Genomic DNA, 15,247 nt, shown 5'->3' on the forward strand with positions numbered 1-15,247 from the left:
AATAAAAATTGCTCTCTAAATGTGTATGATTTATTAGTGTGGAGAAAATAAGCTTTATACAATCTTGTGATGTGGAAGAAATAAAAGCGACGGATTCCATAAAGGTCCATATCACAAGTGGCAATATAAATTGACATTCTTTTGCATTAAGATTTCATGCATCCAACCATAAAAACATATGACAAGCTCTGCTTCCCTCTGCGAAGGGCCGATCTTTTATTTTTGTCCTATACTTTATACAAGAGTCATGGTGATCTTCACCTCTCCTTTTTATACTTTATCCTTTGGCAAGCACTATGTGTTGGGAAGATCCTCATATATATAGCTAATTGGATGTGGGTTTTCATAAACTATTATTGTTGACATTACCCTTGAGGTAAAAGGTTGGGAGGCGAAACTATAAGCCCCTATCTTTCTCTATGTTCGATTAAAGCTTCACACCCATAAGTATTGCATGAGTGTTAGCAATTGTGAAAGACTAAATGATAGTTGAGTATGTGAACTTGCTGAAAAGCTCTTATATTGACTATTTCCGATGTTATGATAAATTGTAGTTGCTTCAATGACTAATATTTTAGTTTGTTAGTTTTCAATGAAGATTTTGATTCATAATTTACATTGTGAATAAGATTGTTACTTTAGCATAACAAATCATATAACAATATATATATATGTGTGTGTGTGTGTGTTGCTGTTCTAAGAATGATCATGATGCCCTCATGTCCGTATTTTATTTTATCGACACCTCTATCTCTAAACATGTGGACATATTTTTCGATATTGGCTTCCGCTTGAGGACAAGCGAGGTCTAAGCTTGGGGGAGTTGATACGTCCATTTTGCATCATGCTTTTATATCGATATTTATTGCATTATGGGCTGTTATTACACATTATGTCACAATACTTATGCCTATTCTCTCTTATTTTACAAGGTTTACACGAAGAGGGAGAATGTCGGCAGCTGGAATTCTGGGATGGAAAAGGGGCAAATATTAGAGACCTATTCTACGCAACTCCAAAAGTCCTGAAACTCCACGGAACTCAGTTTTAGAATATATAAAAAATATTGGGCGAAGAAAGCACCAGAGGGGGGCCACCCGCCATCCATGAGGGTGGGGGCGCGCCCCTGTCTCGTGGGCCCCCTAGCAGGCCTCTGGTGCCCATCTTTGGCTATATGAAGTCTTTTGCCCTAGAAAAAATAATAAGCAAGCTTTCGGGACGAAACACCACCGCCACGAGGCGGAACCTTGGCGGAACCAATCTAGGGCTCCGGTGGAGCTGTTCTGCTGGGGAAGCATCCCTCCGGGAAGGGGATATCATCGCCATCGCCATCACCATCGATCCTCTCATTGGGAGGGGGTCAATCTCCATCAACATCTTCACCAGCACCATCTCATCTCAAACCCTAGTTCATCTCTTGTATCCAATCTTTGTCTCAAAACCTCAGATTGGTACTTGTGGGTTGCTAGTAGTGTTGATTACTCCTTGTAGTTGATGCTAGTTGGTTTAATTGGTGGAAGATCATATGTTCAGATCATTTATGTATATTAATACCCCTCTGATTATGAACATGAATATGATTTGTGAGTTGTTACGTTTGTTCATGAGGACATGGGAGAAGTCTTGCTATAAGTAGTCATGTGAATTTGATATTCTTCGATATTTTGATGAGATGTATGTTGTCTCTCCTCTAGTGGTGTGATGTGAACGTCGACTACATGACAGTTCACCATTGTTTGGGCCTAGGGGAAGGCACATGGGAAGTAATAAGTAGATGATGGGTTGCTAGAGTGACAGAAGCTTAAACCCTAGTTTATGCGTTGCTTCATAAGGGGCTGATTTGGATCCATATGTTTCATGCTATGGTTAGGTTTACCTTAATACTTCTTTTGTAGTTGCGGATGTTTGTAAGAGGGGTTAATAATAAGTGGGATGATTGTCCAAGTAAGGAAAGTACCCAAGCACCAGTCCACCCACATATCAAATTATCAAAGTACCGAATGTGAATCATATGAGCGTGATGAAAACTAGCTTGACGATAATTCCCATGTGTCCTCGGGAGCGTTTTCCTTTATATAAGAGTTTGTCCAGGCTTGTCCTTTGCTACAAAAAGGATTGGGCCATCTTGTTGCACCTTATTTACTTTTATTAGTTGTTACCCGTTACAAATTACCTTATCACAAAACTATCTGTTACCGACAATTTCAATGCTTGCAGAGAATACCTTACTGAAAACTGCTTATCATTTCCTTCTGCTGCTCATTGGGTTCGACACTCTTACTTATCGAAAGGACTACGATAGATCCCCTATACTTGTGGGTCATCATCGACCATGGCGTGGGAAGCAGGCCAAGCCACCCTCGCATTCCACTCGTTGGAATTGGTGGCGAGCGCTGGACGGACCTTGTCCAGCATCTCCCGGTTGACCATCGTCGACCGCTTGAGGGCGGGCTCGAAGGCCGGCGGAAATTTGGCCGGAGCACGTCTCTTCACCTTCTTATTCTTCGCCAACCTCGGTGCCATGTCGATAGGGGAGAGCTAAGAAGGTGGAGGAGCCAAGGAAGCGCTCGGCATGCAATGAAGATGGAGCTGAGCCGGTAGCGGCAGCCACTGAGCCCGACGAATATCAAGGCTGCATGGGGAAGTGGGGGCGCCCACGTCCCATTGATCGCCACGCGTTAACCGAGGCTACGAGCGGTTGGGGCCCGCGGCGCTCCGCACTTGCCCTTTGGCTTCGCCTCGAAGCCAAGTTCGAGCGTGCCTTGGGCTTGGGGGCAACTATCGGTGTCCTGGTAACAGGGGTACCCAGACTTGCTTACCTGCAGCCCACGGCTTGGCTCCATCGACGGCCCGGTACAGCCCAGTTTCAGCAACAACAACCCAAGACCCTCGCGAGGGGCCAAGCCTCGCGAGACGAATGACACGAGGACCTCCCTGGGGGCGGCCTCACTAGGCTGGCTCCCGAGGAGCAGAGATATCAATGCAAGGTGCACCTCGCGAGGTTCACATGACGTGAGCCACAACGACCGAGGCCAGGCGGGCGCCAGCGGGCATAGTGTACAAGTTTCCCCTTTGGTGCCAAAGAGGCAAGCGCTGGCACGGAGTCCCGAGGAATCAAGCAAAGGTTTCCATATCGGTGCAACATGACCAAGACTGCCAGGACGATAGGTCAGAGGTCATTGCGGAGCCCACCACGGTGTCACCACCAGAGCCTTTTGTAGGCGAAGACTACTTTTGTCACGATAGCTTTTACTAGTTGTCTCCCTTCAAATTTGGCCATTGTGGGATCCCTTCCGGCCTACATTTGGGAAGAGGACCAAGGCCACTATAAATAGGACCTAGCCACCACAATAGAGGGGAGGATCCATTCCACCCTGGCCACCTCACTAGCTCATCGTGCTCAAGAACACCTCACGTCCTGAGGCTGTTCATCCACTGTACTAGTTCATCCTCAGCCCCTCAAGGCAATCCACCACAAAGCTGGAGTAGGGTATTACACCACAAGGTGGCCCGAACCAGGATAAACGGTTGTGTCCCTTGTCCCTCGGGTTCGATGAGCTAGGTTGTGGAATCGTTGAGCCGGCAGGTTGGGAAGAGGGAGTTCTTCGCACGCACCCAAGATTTCGAACCTCTCAAGGGACTGCGGAACCCCGAATCCGACAGGTAGGATATCAATTATGTGTTAATTATGAGATTAATATAGATGTTAAAATTTGGTATGCTACGAATTGCACGCTCAACATGGTGGGAGTTCACCATTAGAGCAATCTAGGTCATTGGATTGACATGGTTTGATGGCCGAGATTAAGTGGATCTGCCCCCTTTGGGTCTTTTTATATTGGTAGGTATAGACTTGATAGCCAAACACATAGTACCAAAAAGTGCAATATTATTATGAAGACAAACAACAAATACAATAACAGTACCTGTATAAGATGTCACCCATGCAATATCGTACACTAGGTGCTTAAGGTCATGTTTGATAGCTCTGCATTTTCTAAGTAGTTTGGGAATACTATAATTTTCCGTAATATTGTAATTTTCCTTACTTTGAACTGTTTGGCCTCCATAAAAATTGTAGCGGCAACCCACAACTTTCGTCTCGCATCCGTCCATGGACAAGGGGGGCGAGTCTGCAGATACGGATGTCAGACGCCGCCTTCCAACGCTCCCCACATACATTTGGGCAACAATTTGAACTAACCGGATGAAATTCGTGGCCAGATTTCATATAAACATGACAGATTTCATTACATTTCGGACATACTTCAACTAAAAGTAGTGCTCCTCCGACTCTGGAGGTATAATTAATTAACATAATCTATGATCGTCGGCGCCATTCACCATGTATGGCCATGAGCCCCGAGAACTGAAGCTTCACCATCTCCAGTTCTGCCTCGGTGCTCTCCAGCTCCTTCTTCGTAACCTCCCGCCTCCGGAGCTCCGGGAAGTGAAGTTGTCCGCCTACACATTGCTGCCAAGTGGCTAATCGACCGCCGATGTTCATCCCACCAAGCTTGGCTTCAATGGGAGGGGGGAGCATGGCCTTATTGGGACCCGAGCAAGGGCGACCTACAGTGTTCTACTCTTCCTCATTGGCGATGGTGGTCACGGATGTGCCAGCTTCGTGATCTTGGAGGTGGGGCATGGCCTCGGCAGAGCAGACGATGTCCTCCACCTCGATGTCGGTCTTGTCCTACACCTCGTATGCTGCCTCGTCGAACTCCTTGTAGGCGGCCTCCAGTTCTGCTTGATGCTGGCGGTACTATTGGGAAACATAGTAGAAACAAAAAAATCAGCCTACGAACACCCAGGAACAATATGAAGGTGCATTAGGGGATTGGATCATGATCATTACCAACTTCGAGCATGTAGCGGAAGCAGGCGAGTCGGTGTAGATCGTACCTGGAGTCCCTTGAACCATCAATGAATGATCTCGCGAACTGCCCTTGAACGATCTCTCGAACTGAAGACCAAAAACATTGCCTCTTTATAGTTTGCATGCGTATGGTCTTCACAATCTGGTAGCACTTCTCAATGGATCGATGCGGTCGACTAGAGGGGGGGGGTGAATAGGAGACTACAAATTTTAATCTTTCTTGTCAATTTTAAGGTTTAGCGGATAAATAGGGTTCACTAGACATGCAACTAGGTGAACGCAACCTATATGACAAGCAAGCTTAAAGCCAAATATGCTAGACAACAATCTAATTAGCAAGTCAACAAGCATACATGGCAAAGTAAAGTGCGGGAAAGGATATACCACACACTAGTACGCGTCGGTGCTATACAAACGGTTTTTAAACCCTTTCCGCGACGACATTTGGAACCGTCGCCTAGTGAGTGACAGCAATAGGGGGGTCCTTCCCACATGACCCAGAAACCGTCGGGGATATGCCCTCCTGGCACACACACTCGGCAAAATGAGGTCGTGTGCGACCGGCGAGCGCTCAAATACGAAAATACGTACAGTAGAGCTAAAAAAGACAATTATACATGCAAAATTGTTTCTGGTCGCAAGTACATCCCACACATTCAGTCCCCGCTAAATGTTTCCGTTCGTATGTACATCCCACACAATCGCTCCAAGGAAAAATTTTCCGTTCATAGGTACATCACACACAATTTTTCTCGTTAAATCGTTTGTGATAGCGTTGCCATTGCACACGATATTAACAATTCTATCGTTTGTGTTATGGAATGCATCACACACGGTCCATAGAAGAAACCGTGTGGCAAAGGCTGTCCATCACACACAATTTTTATGTGGTAAATGTTTGCGAAAGGTGGCCTAACGCAAACAGTTTTCAAGAGAAAGTCGTGTGTGATTTTACATTGATCCAACACGGTTTATTCCTAGAAACTATGTGCGTTGCCTGAGGTCATCACCCACGGTATTTTTTCAATAACCGTTTGCGATAACAAAACCCAATTAGCAGGCTAATTTGCCATTAACAAGCTAATTGCCCTATTATTAATAATCCATTTATTAATCTAATTAACATTCATATTAAGCACATAATATATTTTATTTCTATATTAAGAAAGCAGAATTTCATAATTGAAATACATCAGAGTACAACATGATATAGCTTCAGAACTCAGCTACCCCATTACACAACTACACCAGCACCAAGTTTGACATGCAACATGTAGAACCTTTCTAAATTAGCATCATAGACGGTATATAGACAGATGCATCTCATCTGGAAAACTGCTGAAGCGGAAGGCGAATATTAAGTCTTCATTCATGTTGAAGGTCTTTGCAACTTTAGGCCAGTGCCTATGGATGATTGACCGTCCGTCCTTTGTCCTCTTGAGGAACACTTCAATATTGAACCGTGGGTGTTGTATGGAAACCTTCCTCACCTCCTGACCATAGAGGTGGTTTGAGAGGTAATCATCAGTGAACTGCTTTGGAAAGGCCTGAAAACAAGGATGTGCATAAATATCTTCTCTATATTGGAAATGGGGCAAAGAATAAAAAGGCAAGGTATAATAGTTAGTACCATTTTGTAGTGTACTAATGTCTTCCTCATTGTGCAGACAAAGATCTTGTTGTTTTTTGTCGCTAATTTATTTATCCTAACAATCTTTATGAGTTTCTTGATTTGATTGATATTCATGAACAACTCATTTCCCCATATGCAAAAAGGGTCGAACAGTGGGTCAAAACCTCTACAGCAAAACCTACATGTGCAAGACCAAATTGTTAAAAACCTAAATATTAGATGTTCCTGCAGTTGCACAATAATGTGCTATTAGACAACGGACCATGCACGTACTAACCTCGATTGTAAACCTCAATGCTTCCCATTGTTTCCCTGCAACACATATAAGGTAGTTAGTCATCAGGTTAAGTAAGGGTTCGCATGCTATCAGTAAAATATGTTGACGAAAAATAAGCACATTGTAGATTCATCAGATTAATTCAAGCCACATGGAAAACCCATTTATCCAAACCAAGTACGATTAAGAACTACGAAATATAGCACTTGTATATGTGTGTCGTGGTGGGCGCACGGCAGATGCCAAGGGATGGCTAAAGAGAGTAGGAGACTCGAGGGCGCTGGTGGGCTCCAGAGGCGAGGTTGGCATGAGCGGGCGCGGGACGCCGGGCATACCCAGGTTCGGGGCTATCCGGGGAGATAATACCCCTGGTCCTGCCGAGTGTTGTTGGATGATCGATAGTACAATGTCGCTCCTGGAGCTCTATGGAAGAGGAAGGAAACTGGCCAAGGCTTAGGCAGTTCCCTCTCCTTGGGCGTTACTAACTTGGCGAGTGTGATGGAATGAGTTCTCTGGTGTGTCTATCTCTCTCTCTATCTCTCTCTCTCTCTGCACGAGGGCTCCTGGGGGGTTTTATAGGTCAACCCCCCAGGGGTACAATGGTAATGTTACAAGTTGGTGGGTCCATAGTGTCGGCGTCCGGGAACCGGGATGGGTCCTGTTGAGGGCTTGTGGTTCACCAGGTTCCCCTAGGTGTGGGCCCCGCGTGCCTAGGGGGACTGTGCGCCGTCTTGTCAATCGTCAGGGCATGGTCGAGTCGAGTCATGTACAGTGCTCTCCGTCAAGTCGCCGCTTGCCGTTGTCAGCGGCCGGGGCGGGGGCACTGTAGCCACGCCAGCCTTGGTCAGCGGGTAGGTGAGGAGCACTGTTGCTACCTACCCACTGACCAGAGGCATGGGCGGGGCACTGTCTCCTCGGTCATCATTGATTGACGCATTGTCCCATCGCACGGCCCGGATTGGACGGGTGCTGACCCGCGGCTGGATTGCGTAGCACGCCACGGGTGGTGCTGTCTTGTTGAGGAAGCTTTGGTCGTGCCGGGTTCAGCTGTCTTGCGCTAGTTGTTGGGGCCGAGTCGGCGTGTCTTGCCGGGTCGGCTAGTCTGGCCGGCTTGCGGGGCTTGGCCGGGTCGAGCGACCCGGCCAAGCGCGTGCCGGTATTGAGGGGCAGTGCTGACCCCGTGTTTTTGAAGAAGATCCGGGTTCCGTTGCCTGCCCAAGGTCCATCCCCCCGACAGTAGTCCCCGTCTCCCCGAAGCTGTGAAGGTCCGCCGTCTTTGGATGAGTGGGCCTTCGCAGTTTCCCCTTTAGCAAGGTAGAATCTGCGAGCGCCGGGTCTGGCAACATCCACTGGGAAGTTCGCCGAATCTTGGGGCAATCCCTTGGGCTTCGCGCGGTCGCCAGGTGGTGCTCGGAAGCCGGAGGGGCCTGACAGGCCATGCACTTGACGGGACCGGGCGACGGGCTGGGGCCCACTGCCGCGCGCCCTCGGCCCAAGTGCACGGATTTATTGCAGCGTCCGAGGGTCGGTTGCTCTTCCCCGGGCAGTTACTGCGTGTGTACGTGCGCACTTATTGCGGGGTAGTGGAACGGGTGCGTGCAGACGATCCCACCTCCCCACTTCCCCACGTTCAAACTGAGGGTTATAAATTGGGGGCAAGGGGGGCGGCAAACTTTATTCTCGCTCGCGCCCGCCTGTCCCCCTGCTCTCGCTCTGCCTCTTGCAACCAACACACTGCGGCGCCCGCTGCTCGAGCAGAACTCCTTCGTCGTCCGTCTTCCTTCTTCTCCTTCTTCCTTCGATCATGTCGCTGCCATCGGGCTCCTGGATGGGCTCGAATGTCACCTCCGAGGACATCACCCGTCTCCGGGCGTCGCGGCGCCTGCCATGGGAGACGGACGTCAGCGTCCGCCTGTCGTGGGGCGAGCAAAGGCCTCAGCCCGAGGGGCAGGAGCGCGTAGTTTTCCTCACGCAATTTGAGCGCGGATTCAGGCTGCTGGTGAGCACCTTCTTCCATGCGTTCTAGGAGTTCTTCGGGCTCCAGCCGCATCATCTTGGTGCCGGCGCCATCGTCCAGCTCTCCGGCTTCGTCACCCTCTGCGAGGGGTACCTGGGGGTCGAGCCTACGATCGACCTCTGGGCGCGCTTATTCTCCTTGAATTAGGAGGGCCCGTCGACCGGGGAGTTCGCTGACTGCGGTGCCGCCGTCATGTCGAAGCGGTTGGGGCGGACTTCCCCAAGATCCCACTGGAGGATTCTGCCAAGAAGTGGCAGAACTCCTTCTTCTACATCCGCAACCTTGGCGCGGACCACATCAATCTTCCGGCCTTCGCCATTGCATTACCGCGGGCGAAGACGAACTGGGGCTACTCGCCCCGGCGCCCGTCGCAGGAGATCATCAATCTCTGTGAGTGGGTGACGGTGATGAGGACACAGGAGGGTGTCGGTGTCAAAACCGGCGGATCTCGGGTAGGGGGTCCTGAACTGTGCATCTAGGCGGATGGTAACAGGAGGCAGGGGACACGAAGTTTTACCCGGGTTCGGGCCCTCTTGATGGAGGTAAAACCCTACATCCTGCTTGATTAATATTGATGATATGGGTAGTACAAGAGTAGATCTACCACGATATCAGAGAGGCTAAGCCCTAGAAGCTAGCCTATGGTATGATTGTATGTTCTCCTACAGACTAAAACCCTCCGGTTTATATGGACATCGGAGAGGGCTAGGGTTACACAAGGTCGGTTACAAAAGAGGAGATATACATATCCGTATTGCCTAGCTTGCCTTCCGTGCCAAGTAGAGTCCCATCCGGACACGAGACGAAGTCTTCAATCTTGTATCTTCATAGTCTAACAGTCCGGCCAAAGAATATAGTCCGGCTGTTCGGAGACCCCCTAATCCAGGACTCCCTCAGTAGCCCCTGAACCAGGCTTTCAAAGACGATGAGTCCGGCATGCAGTATTGTCTTCGGCATTGCAAGGCGGGTTCCTCCTCTGAATACATCACGGAAGAATTTGAATACAAGGATAGTGTCCGACCCTGAAAAATAAGTTCCACATACCACCGTTGAGAGAATAATACTTCCACAAATCTAATTTGCTGAATTGTTTTGGCAAGACGACATTATGTCATGGCCCGGTGATTATTCGAACCGTTTCCTTTAACTAGCCCCGCACATAACGCGAGGCAGTTTTTTGACACGTCTTCTCAAAGCAGAGATCGCGTCCCCTTATCGCGGGATTCTCATCAATACGGGTGTGGGTAACCCAACCGCGCCATCAATTACAGCGCTTGGGGGATAAGCGAGTTTTACCAGGCTAGTGGGGGCGCATAGTTTCGGCCTCCCATATAAAGGGACAATGATTCATCTTTTCGTCCATGCCTTCTTCCTCCTTTGCTCATCCATTTTCGCACACTCGAGCTCCAGCGCTCAAGTCCGCACTTCCCACCTCAACCTTCTCCAACCATGTCCGGAGCGGGAGGCAGGTGGATGGTCTCCTCTGTCATGGAGGGACACATCAAGAAGCTGAGGAGAGCCGGAACCAGCCCGACGACCTCGCGTACCGGCTCCCAGATGAGGGGCAGCTCATCCCCACCCCCAGGCCCCATGAGAGGGTAGTGTTCCTTACCCATTTCCTCCGTGGACTGGGATTCCCTCTCCACCCATTCGTCCGGGGGCTCATGTTCTACTACGGCCTGGATTTCCACAATCTGGCCGCAAACTTCATCCTCAACATCTCGGCGTTTATCGTCGTGTGCGAGGCCTAACTCCGCATCAAGCCCCACTTCGGCTTATGGCTGAAGACCTTCAATGTCAAGCCGAAAGTAGTGGGTGGCCGCTAGGCGGAGTGCGGAGGCGCCATGGTGGGCAAGATGCCCAACATTACATGGCTCGAGGGCTCCTTCGTGGAGACCATAAAGGGGTGGCAATCGGGGTGGTTCTACATCACCGAGCCACGTGACCCTGCATGGGCAGCGGCCCCCGAGTTCCGATCTGGCATCCCCACGCGGCTCACCTCCTGGAAAGAGAAGGGCCTGTCCTGGGGTAGTTCGGGAGAGCTGACCGGACTCCAAACATGTAGTCAAAACATGGTGAACAAGAAGCTCAAACTTGTCAACGTAATCCAGGTCATGCTCATCCGCCGGATCCTCCCGTGTCAACAACGGGCCTTCAACTTGTGGGAGTTCGACCCGGCCCAGCACCAAACTCTGAACATGCTCTTCGATACAACACACGAGGATGCCTAGAAGGTGCTATTCAAGGGCGCCGAGGTTCCTCCTCCTACTACCGAGGATCGCGGATTCTGCGCAAAGCGCCAAGCCAACACAGTAAGTTGTTTTACCTCTTACAGGATACTTGTTTTTCATAGTTTGACTCTATGTGGGATCTAAGCTCCCTTTCCTTTGACAGGACTGGCAAGAAACGACCGGAAAGATCGACTGTCCGGCTCCTTTGCCCGAAGGCCCAGCAAACGCTCTCCTGATGAAGATGCTGACTCCGGCTCCTTACAAGGTGCCAGAGAAGACCAAGAAGGACAAGGGAACCCGAAAGAGTTCCCAACGCCAGGTGTTATCGGACTCACGTCCGATGACTCTGCGGCACACTCCTCCCCCGAAGACGAGGAGGAAGAAGAAGATGCTCCTCGTTCAGTTGGGGCAGACAAGAAGAGGAAGGCTGCCCCAACTGGGGAGGCCGAAGGGTCCAAGAAGTGAAGGACTCTCCTTCCGGATAGTTCCACCACCGCCGCCGAAGGCGAAAACGAGTGGCTGCTCAGGGCCAAGCCCCTGGCGAAGTCGTAAGTTATTCAGATACCAGAGTAACTCATAGCATTCCTTTGTCGCACTGGTTCCCTTAACGCCAAATATGATTATGCAGGCCGCCACGAGCCAGTATCGATGTATCATCGTACGGCTCCCTGGGCTCGTCGGATATGGATAGCGATCCACTTCCGACCGCCACCTCCCCCTGCCCTATGGACGACGCTGAGGTATTGTCTCAAGAGGCACCGGGTCGAGGGGAGATAGTCCTGGAGGTGCCTCAAGGCGACCTTCCGGACTCCGGGGGAAGGGAGGACAAGGCCCCTGAGGGCTCCAAGTTCGGCCCTCAGCCGAACACCGCGCCGGAACCTCTAGTGGTTGCGGACTCGGGCAGGCGGTCTCCTTCCAAGAGGGGCAAGATGCCTGTGCCGGTGACCTCTGTCCATCCAGAGGTGCCGGACAATCTGCTGGAAGCGCTTCACAACGCTTCCATCGACGAGGAGCACCGTACTATTATGAGTGCGGTGGTCCAGAAGGTTCAGTCCGCCCAGAGTGGATTGACTGAAGCCTGTGCCAGCCTTCTAATGGGCTTTGAGGTAAGTGTTAAAATATAGGAAAAATATTACCGCATAGACAGTAGCCCATGATGCTCTGTTCGGTGTTCACAAAGAAAAGCCGAACATAGGATCAAACAATATCGTAGGAGTCTAATATAAGTATGTCAATATGCGTATGCAGGCTTCGCTGCTGGCATCTGCCGCACTGACTGCGGAGGTCGCCGCACGGAAGCAGGACCTCGAGGGGTCCAAGAAAGAGCTCGGCCTTGCCAAGAGGCAGCTCGAGGAGAACAAGGGTAAGTAATACCCTGTCTATAGATATGTATATATAAAAGAAGACACGATTGCAAAATGACAGGATCATCTTATATTTGCCAGGGGCCACGACCAAGGTGGCGTACCTGAAGCAAGCGTTATCCGAGGCCGAAGAAAAAGCGGCCAAGGAGCGCACCGAGCGAGAAAAGCAAGAGGCTCGGGTGGGCGAGGTGCAGCAAGAGCTCCAGGATCTCGTGATGAAGCACAAGGCGTTGGAGCTTGACTCGAAGACGCGAGAGTCTGAGCTTGCCGCGGCCCTCGAGAGTGCAAAGAGTGCCAAGGCCGAAACCCAAAAGGCCCTCCAGGAGATTGACGCGATGAAGAAAATAGCGGCAGGTAAGGCATTCTATATGCAAAGCAAGCATGTGAAAGTAAATTACCTGTTACTTACCTGAATCCAGAGCTCTCCAAGAGCATTCGCAGATTTGCCCCGCAGCGTGTCAGATGCTGCAACTTTTTACCAGGCCGAGGAGGGAAGCTCAACAGAGAAGTTGTTCTGGGCCCAATATACTGGAACCAAACACCCAGTGCCTATGAGCAACCAGCTAAAGCAACTGGTCGAGCTGCACAAGGCAGCCGAACAGGCCATGAAGGGCTTTATAGTCCGGCTGTGGCCTGGCGACGCCCTTCCGAACAACTACTTTGGCTTGGTGAGGCGGCTTGTGGATGCCTGCCCACGGCTGGAGGTCGTCAAGCGGTCTGTCTGCATCGAAGGTGCACGCCGGGCTTTCGCCCGCATGAAGGTGCAATGGGCCAAGCTGGACGCCGTGAAGCTAATCAAGGAGGGACCGCCGCAGGGCAAAGAGCATCGCACCCCTGAAATTTATTATGATGGTGTCCTGAAGGGTGCCCATCTTGTAGCGGACGAAAGTTCAAAGGATGTAATATTTGAGTAAACTTGCTCGTGTGATCCTGTATGATGAAAACTTGTTTCATATGCGATATGCAACGCTTGTTTGAATTTAAAATATTACCTTCTATTTGGCTATTTATCCAGTCTGAGAGATGGCTAGTCCTCGGGTTCTGCCCCCATGCCACGAGTGCTGGGGTGTTCGGGATAAACCTGAGCACTCTTCTTCCCGTGTTTGGGTCCTTTGAGGGAGGCGCTCAGCATAGCGAACAAGGCAACCGGACTAATAATGCTTTATCACTCTCACTTAGCCATAGAATTCTATAATTTTAAATTTCGGCAAAGCCCCTGGTATTCGGAAGGCCGAATTCGAGGCGCGATACACGCCTTTAAGCCGGTTAGGATCAGCTCCTCGCTCTAAGCGGCATAAGTCTTTAGGGACTCGAAACCTCGCCGAACAGCGACCAGTCTCTCGCCTTATCATGACAGTCAGTTTTAGCTTTCTCAACTGAGGTGCTTAGCCTAGCAGAACCGGGGCACAATCGCAGTAGTTCTCCTAGCGCTACCTTAGCCGATAGAGCGGAACGTAAGGTACCAAAACATAAGAGCTGGGAAAACCCAACATTTGACCAAAGACATGATTCGGAGCTGATGCATATAATGCTATAAGTTCGGGGTGCCGCACTTGTGAAAGTGTTCGGACTTCTCACACCATATTGTGCGGTACTTAAGCCCCTAGTGTGTTGGCCGTACCAAAGTGTATGGTTGCAAGGTGTCATTAATGAACACATATATATATAAAACAAGAATGCAATAATAGTCGTAATGTTATGCGTTCTTTATTCAAAGAGGTGCGTTAAAGCAGAATGATACATATAGTGCAATAAGCAAAATGTAGGACTATGTCCCTTCCAAGGGCGAGCTGAGGAATATTTCACTCCTTATCCTAATCCACCTGGGAGTTCCATGGTGTGACGTAGCTTTCTGCCTCTCTTGGTTGCTGCATCATGTGTTAGGCAATCATGCTGCCGAACAAGGTTTCCAGAGATTAGAGTCCTGAAAGAGAAAAATAACAAAGCAGGAAGCCCCTAGTGCGGTTTAGGCCGCCTCTCGGGGCGTGCCGTAGTTGTGCCCCCCTCCCCACCTGTGCCCATGGTATTTTAATGCATAATTATGTACGCATGGCACGGATTTTGCCGCTTGGCTGGGACTGGGGTGGGGGCCGCATTGCTACGCGAGCTCAGATCGTGCCAGGCGGTCTAGTTGTCGATTACTCCGAGCGCGCTTGAAGGTGTCCGGGTCTTGAAACGCCGAACTGGTGGATTGCCTTGAGAGGCTGCTTTGCGCTTCTGCTGCGAGGGCCACAGTGTGCTCCTCCATTTCGAGAGAGCGCTCTGTGTTTCCATTAACTGTAATAAACCCACGAGGTCCTGGCATCTTGAGCTTGAGGTATGCATAATGCGGTACCGCATTGAATCTCGCAAATGCGGTTCGCCCGAGCGGTGTATGATAAGCGGAACGGGACTATATCGAAGATAAATTCTTCGCTTCGGAAGTTATCCGGGGATCCAAAGACCACTTCCAGTGTAATTGAGCCTGTGCAATGGGCCTCTACACCTGGAATGACGCCTTTAAAGGTCGTTTTTGTGGGTTTGATCCTTGAGGGGTCTATACCCATTTTGCGCACTGTGTCCTGATAAAGTAGGTTCAGGCTGCTGCCGCCATACATAAGGACTCGAGTGAGGTGAAATCCGTCAATGATTGGGTCTAGGACCAGTGCGGTGAATCCGCCATGACGGATACTAGTGGGGTGGTCCCTGCGATCAAAGGTGATCGGACAGGAGGACCATGGGTTGAACTTTGGGGCGACTGGCTCCAACGCATATACGTCCCTGAGCGCACGCTTCCGCTCCCTCTTGGGGATGTGGGTTGTGTATATCATGTTCACCGTCCGCACTTGTGGGGGGGAACCTTTTCT

The sequence above is a fragment of the Triticum dicoccoides genome, chromosome 2A (genome assembly GCF_002162155.2).
Source record: "Triticum dicoccoides isolate Atlit2015 ecotype Zavitan chromosome 2A, WEW_v2.0, whole genome shotgun sequence".
Lineage (NCBI taxonomy): Eukaryota > Viridiplantae > Streptophyta > Magnoliopsida > Poales > Poaceae > Triticum > Triticum dicoccoides.